A 7673-nucleotide genomic window follows, 5' to 3' on the forward strand; every position below is an offset into this window, starting at 1 on the left:
CATTCTCCCTCAAATGAGACAAAATAGTTTCAGTCCTCATCTGCCTGTGAAATACATTCAGGGATAGACTATTTAGAGATGATAACACTGAATTTAAGCTGATTGGTATAAGAAACTTTGTAATATGAAATGATATAATGCCATCATTATAATTAACACACTGAATTTAACCTTTTTTCAACAAGATGAAGATGTGGGGGGTATTGGGGAATCATGGGCCTTTTTATGTATTAAGTCTTCTATATAATTCTTCCAGAGCAGTAACTGAGCAGTCTGCCCAGTGCTTTTACTTTTGTGTTTGCTTTTGTTTAGTCAGTAAGTCACGTCCAACACGTTTACAACCCCTGTGGACTGTAGTCTGCCAGGCTTCTCTAAATGGGATTTCACAGGCAGGAAAACTGGAGCAGGTTGCCATTTCCTTCTCCAGGTAGGTATTTCATATTTTTTAAATTAGGTAAATATATTGAAAGTTTCTGAAAGTGAAATCAATGTAGATTTTGATTTATGTTGGGGAAATATGAGGGACCTTAATGGAGTTGTGCGACGTCGCCATAGTTCTGCATCTTCATGCTGCTCTCTGGGGAGCTGATCTTAAGTGTCTTGACTTCTTTCTATCAACTGCAACTGTGGATTACCTTCTCGCTCTGGATTCTGGTCACTGAAGTTTTCATTCTCTTTATCTGGCCATTCTGCTCACTTCTGTTCCTTCTCTTATACCCTAAATGTATGTGCCTTCTTCAGCACAGAACAAGTCACTGACTTTCTTCTCAATATTGTGTTCCTTAGCAGTTATAGTCTCTTATCTCGTAGCTTCAACTACAACTATGAGTAGCATATCCCTCATGCCACCTCACACAGCTAATTCATCTCTATTAGCTCTTCCATCTAATGTGGTCATCACTATATTAGTACATAGACATAGCCCTGTTAAATGTCTTGTTTGAAACAACTCAGCAAAAGAAAATAGAATGTTGATCATCTGAGTCACTAATCAACTGGACTGTCAGCTTTCTCATATTGCTTCTAAGAGGTGATGTGACATTGTAAGAAAATGCCTGGCTGATATGCTGTACTTAGGTTTTGGTCATGAATTAGAACAAGATCTTTTTTTTTTTTTTTTCTGTATAGCCTAGGGGAAACTTTACTCCACAAATTTATATTGACTTCAGAGACAGCATGCACCTGAATTCGTCAAACAGTCCATTTGACATCTTTTTCATGTTGTTAACTCAAGTGTTTTCTGTATGAATCCCAAGCCACAGAAAATATTCCTTGTTCTTCAGATAACTTGAAAGCTAATCCTGCTGCTCACTGATTTGCATTTTTGTTGCCCACAGGGAAAAGTAATCATATCAAGATCAGCTCTTTTTTTCATTAATTACTTACCTTGTACTAGACACAATTACTCTGTGAGGTAAGTGTTTGTTTGTTTGTTTGTTTGGTTGTTTGTTTTGAGTTGAGTTGAGTATTATTATTACCAACACACAGATAGGAAAACTAACCTCCAAAGATATCATGCAACCTCTCCAAAGTTGCATAGAAAGTGGCAGGGTCGTGATTCAATTTGAGTTATGAATTCAAAACCTAGTCCCCTGCCACAATGCATTAGCAGGCAAAGTCTTTGTTGTTAATTGTCCTGATTACTTGCTCATTTAGAAGCTCTCTCAGTAGCATGGCTGTTGGATTACCTCATGTAAGAGTTTAAATTAGAATGGAGTTTGAGTCTCAGGGAAACAAAAAAACTGTGTGACTTGCTTTATTGCAATATTCACTTTGTTGCAATGGCCTGGAACAGAATCTGCAATATTGCAGAGGCATACTTGTACTGCCAATGAAAATAATCATCAACTTGGAATTCTTCAATTTAATAATTAACATGTTCTTTAAAAGGAAAGATCGATGAAAAGCATATACAAACTAAAAAACTGAGAGGATTCACTGCCAGTCAACCCATATAAAAGAATAAAAGGAGCTTTCAAGAAAACAGAAAATCATATGAACCAGAAATCAGAAAATAGAGGGAAGCCTGAAAACCAAGGGAAAATTCATGTAAAACTAAATAAATAGTGATCATACAGAAGCAATAAGTTCCTACAGGCTATAAAGTAAAATTAAATGAAAATAAAAGCACAGATTATAGAAAAGGATAAATTTGGAAAAAATGTTCACAGCAAAATTGTAATAACAAAAAGAAAAGAAAGAGAGAGAGAGAAAAAAAAGAAAAACAATCACTAGTTACAAGAAAATGGGTGGCTAAATAATGCAAAAGGCATATGATGATCCAACATATAAGTGAAAAAATAAATAAGCTAATTATTTACACATCAGCATAAATAGATCCTAGAAATATAAGGTTGGCTGAAAAACAAGAGGACAAGTAGCTATATCATTTTCCCAAAGATTAAAAAAGTGAACAATATACTATTTAAAGATGCTTATAAATATAGTAGATATTAGAGATATCAAGAAATTAGAGATACCAAGGGAACATTTCATTCAAAAATGGGCACAATAAAGGACAGAAATGGTATGGACCTAACAGAAGCCAAAGATACTAAGAAGAGATGTAAAGACTACACAGAGGGACTATACAAAAAGATTTTTATGACCCAGATAACCACAATGGTGTGATCACTCACCTAGAAACAGACATCCTGGAATGTGAAGCCAAGTGGGCCTTAGGAAGCATCATTATGAGCAAAGCTAGTGGAGGTAATGGAATTCCAGTTGAGCTGTTTCGAATCCTAAAAGATGATGCTGTGAAAATGCTACGCTCAATACGTCAGCAAATTTGGAAAATTCAACAGTGGCCACAGGACTGGAAAAGTCAGTTTCATTCCAACCCCAAAGAAAGGCAATGCCAAAGAATGTTCAAACTACCACACAATTGCACTCATCTCACATGCTAGCAAAGAAATGCTCAAAATTCTCCAAGCAAGGGTTTAAAAGTATGTGAAACATGAACTTCCACACGTTCAAGCTGGATTTGGAAAAGCCAGAGGAAACAGAGATCAAATTACCAATACCACTGGATCATTAAAAACAACAACAACAACAACAACAAGAGAGTTCCAGAAAAACATTTACTTCTGCTTTATTGACTGCACCAAAGTCTTTGCCTGGGTGGATCATAACCAACTGCGAAAAATTCTTCAAGAGATGGGAATGCCAGACCAACTTACCTGCCTCCTGGGAACTCTGTATGCATGTCAATAAACTACAATTAGTGCCAGACATGGAACAGACTGGTTCCAAATTGGGAAAGGAATTTATCAAGGCTGTATATTGTCACCCTGCTTATTTAACTTATATGCAGAGTACATCATGTGAAATGCCAGATGAAGTACAAGATGGAATCAAGATTTGGGGAGAAATATCAATAACCTCAGATATGCAGATGGCACTACCTTCATGGCAGAAAGCAAAGAAGAACTAAAGAACCTCTTGATGAAAGTGAAAGAGGAGAGTGAAAAAGTTGGTTTAAAACTCAACATTCAAAAAACTAAGATCATGGCATCTGGTCCCATCACTTCATGGCAAATAGATGGGGAAACAATGGAAAAAGTGAGAGACTTTATTTTCTTAGGCTCCAAAATCACTGCTTATTGGTACAGCAGCCATGAAATTAAAAGATACTTGATCCTTGGAAGAAAAGCTCTGACCAACCTAGACAGCATGTTAAAAAGCAGAGATGTTACTTTGCCAACAAATGTCCGTCTAGTCAAAGCTATGGTTTTTCTAGTAGTCATGTGTGGTTGTGAGATTTGGACCATAAAGAAAGCTGGGAACTGAAGAATTGATGCTTTTGAACTGTGGTGTTGGAGAAGACTCTTGAGAGTCTCTTGGACTTCAAGGAGTTCAAACTAGTCAATTCTAAAGGAAACCAGTCCTGAATATTCATTGGAAGGACTGATGCTGAAGCTGAAACTCCAGTATTTTGGCCATCTGATGCTTAGAACTGCCTCATTGGAAAAAGAGTCTGATGTTGGGAAAGATTGAAGGCAGGAGGAAAAGATGACGACCTAGGATAAGATGATTGGGTGACATCGCTGACTCAGTGGACATGAGTTTGAGCAAGATCCAGGAGTTGGTGATGGACATGAAAGCCTGGCATGCTGCAGTCCATGGATCACAAAGAGTCAGACACAACTGAGCAACTAAACTGAACTGAACTGATTTTAAAAGAAAATCAAAGGTAAACATAAATTTGGGGGAGTGTTTATCACTTTCAGGGGAGGCGGGACAGGGACACAGGAAAGATAAGAGAACAAAGGTACCTGCAAAGGACTTGGGAATCTTCTGCTTCCTAAATTGGTTTTCAAGTTGTTAAGTGTTCATTTTATTATTCGCCTTTCTATCGTACAAAACTGTCATTCTTTGCTATATAATAACTTTCTGTTAGATGATGGAAACAAACATTTACTAAAGACAATATTCATATTGTGGAAAACCTTTAAAAACTTAAATTTGAAAACATAATATTCCCTGTTTCAACTGGTAGTACTTTGAAGAGATAACATAGAATTGTTAGTTAAAAGCTTTGCATGTTTGACCACATAAATTGTGCTCTCTAAGATAAAATCAAGTTTCATGCTTGATCAACAAATAAACTTAATGAAACGAAAATGTGTACTGCTTGAAGAATCATAGTATTTTCTATAATTTTCTGAACATCTGTGTTTTAAGGCTGAACTTGCATAAGTGTTAAGAAAGGAAAAGAGGCTGTATTTATTCAAAGGTACTTTCCATCGCTCATTATAAGCTTTTATTTTTTAAATGTGTACAAGGTTGTTTCAAAGTCACTGGATCCTCAGAATGTTTTGAAAAGAACTAAAGGAATGAAAACAAATTTTGTGGTAGAAGGGAACAGATGAAACAGCTTCAGAAGTACATAAAAGGTAAAATAAAATAAAAAGTAAATGATAAGAATAAATAAAAAGAGACTTAGAAACAAAAAGAAACATAAATCAACATAAAGCAAACTAATCAAATAAAAATAAAGAAACATAAAGCTAATAAATATAAAATTAAAAAAAATCATAAAAAGTAAAAGGAAAATTACAATAGTACTACTGATTGTTTCAACAGTGAAGCTTCATCCTTTTAGAATCTTGGAGTAAGTAATTTGAAATTTTAAATAAATAAGCTTACATTTATTTACCCTGGTCCTAGAACTATTCTCAGGCTATGACTGTGACTGTATTCACTGCTGGTCATAACTATTTATCAGATCTTTAATGTGAGCCAGCTTGTTGTAGAGATATTGGCATCTGAATTTTTCTTCAAAATAATTGTGATTCATCTGTTTCATCTTCTGATATTCTAGTGAGATTTTTTTATTAATATCTTCATATTCTCTTGAATCTGGAGGAAACTGCTCCTTTTGTGAAGTTAGAAAAACAAATATTTTAGAAAAAGGCAGCAACTTTTCATGCAAGGCCTTATATTCCTCATAATCTACTCTAAATTCCTGCTCATAACGCTCACGTTGCTCAGAGGAAATTATAGTGACATAGCTAGTCAGATAATCTGGAAGCTCAGATGTTGAACAGCTCTTCCCAGTGGGAGTGCAAACCTTTGCAACTTCTTCACTTGAATTTGGTTTTGCACCTTCATCTTGTCTTTCACTTTCTGTCTGCTGTTTCTCCAAAATCTTAATACTGTACTCTTTGCTTTTTGTTTTATATTCTGTAAATCTGTATTTGAATTTCTCACCAGTCAGTGAATGCTGTTTTTCCATATGCTTCGGATACTTCATTGTAACCGAAATAGAGGTTAATGTTTGCAGAGTGTGTTTACCCTGCTGGCACTCAAAAATTCTACTGCTTTGACTAAACCTGTCAACATGTGGGTCTTGAGTCTCACGTCCTTCTGTAATGCTAGAATAACTACACTTAGAATAGACAGGCTGAAGATAATTTGAAGTCGGAATGTGGATGTTGGGCAATGATGGAGAGCTAAGACTGGTGGTAGATTCAGAGTATGGTGGGTGACCCATGGCAGATATTTCACTGGTGTTATTCAAACAATCACTTGATGCTGGCTGTTGTTTAGTTGTCAGGTGAGATATTCTAACTTTTTTGTTCTTTGCATAATCAATGTCAGCCGAATTGTAAAGCTGTTCCTGAGAAGGACAAAATATTTCATCTGTACTAGAATCTATAGAAAATTGTGGATTGTCGGTTCCAGTAACTTTGAAAAGTGGATGTACTTTTCTGGCAAGCACTAACTCCAATGCCTGCCTGTCCAGCTCATTGTACCCAGGCCAGTCTCTTTGGAGCTCTTTAAAAACACAATTCTTTAAAGAATATGAACGATCCTGAGTATTCAGATGAGCTACTTCTTGCAAAAGTTTTCCAAGGGAATCCTTGTCCTCTGCAGTCATGCCATCTCTCTGAAGTCGAACAAGAAGTTCATGTTTCTTGTAGTCCTTCAGTGCTAATAAGTGAATCACCCTCTCCCGATAGGGTCGAGTGTGAACACTATTGGGCACACGTGATTTACGGACTGTGTAAGCCAGGTTAACAGGAGCTGTTCTTTTTCTCTCAGGCACTGGATCTGGAATGACTTGAGGTGCTTTCCGAATTGGCATTCTTTTTGCTCTACATGGTCTTATGTATTTCCATTTGTTGTAGGATTCCTTGTTTGCCTGGCTCTTTCTCACTTGCATCAACAGCTCAGAGTAGATGGCTGTACACTCCATCTCGTTTTCTTGCATCAGATGCAAGCAACTGGGCTGTAAAGGATAATAGCTGGAGACATCTTTTTGCATATGGTCTTGATTGTTGTCTTTATTCACATTTGACAACTGAAAGTGAAACCTGTATCCATCAGTAGGTGAATTGTCTGGGGGAATTTTCATAAGCTCTGGGAGTCCTTGGAACTGAAGATAAGACTGAGGCATTACTGTGTTTCCATGGTTGCCACAGGAATCAATTTCCTGAATGGCTGGCCTGGGAAGCTGCCTGTGTAGCACAAAGCCATGGGCTTGCCTTGGCTCTATACAGGCTGCCTCATCCACTGCCACTTCTCCTTCCTGAAGTACCACTTTCACCACTTCTCTGCCTCCGGAAGCTTTCATATAGTCATATCTGTAAAGATCAAAGTTTACACAGTAAAATACTAATGTTGTAAAGTAAAAAAAAAAAAAATGCATTTCTTTGGCTGAAAATGTTTCTCTTAGGCTGTTGTTTATAAAACTAAGAGACTTTTTGCCCATGTAACAAAAGCAAGAAGTGCCTGGTTGACATAGAACTTGGAGAGGTAAATGTGGTGGAAAGATCTAATCACTTTTCTATGTTCTTCCTTTCACATTTTTCACTCCTCTTCAGGAGGAACTGTTAACCTTAAGTAGAAAATGCTGAATTATTCTCTGAGCTCAGTACATAATCTCTTCCCAGTAAACCCAACATCAAGTAGAAGTACTTAATGGGAGGATTAATAGAGGTCTCAAGCTTATGGAAACTAGAGAGGGCTTCCAAATAGTATAATTAACATTAATTTCTCCTTGTATTTACTCTGACATACACGTGGACTATTGAATCCTCCTTGGGATTGGAGCCTGCCCTATCAACAGACGATCTCACTTGATAGCTAAACATGCTATTTTGTTTAAATAGTGGGTAAAAGCCAACAGTTTAGAGGTGCTCATTTTTCTTTCTCAATTAACCATT

At 36.7% G+C, this 7673-nt stretch overlaps 1 pseudogene; it reads right to left on the reverse strand.

Moving 5' to 3' along the window:
- Nucleotides 1-5203: 5203 nt before the first annotated feature.
- Nucleotides 5204-7081, reverse strand: LOC138930809 (RNA polymerase II elongation factor ELL2 pseudogene; annotated as a pseudogene).
- Nucleotides 7082-7673: the final 592 nt, after the last annotated feature.

The sequence above is a fragment of the Ovis canadensis genome, chromosome X (assembly GCF_042477335.2).
Source record: "Ovis canadensis isolate MfBH-ARS-UI-01 breed Bighorn chromosome X, ARS-UI_OviCan_v2, whole genome shotgun sequence".
Classification (NCBI taxonomy): domain Eukaryota; kingdom Metazoa; phylum Chordata; class Mammalia; order Artiodactyla; family Bovidae; genus Ovis; species Ovis canadensis.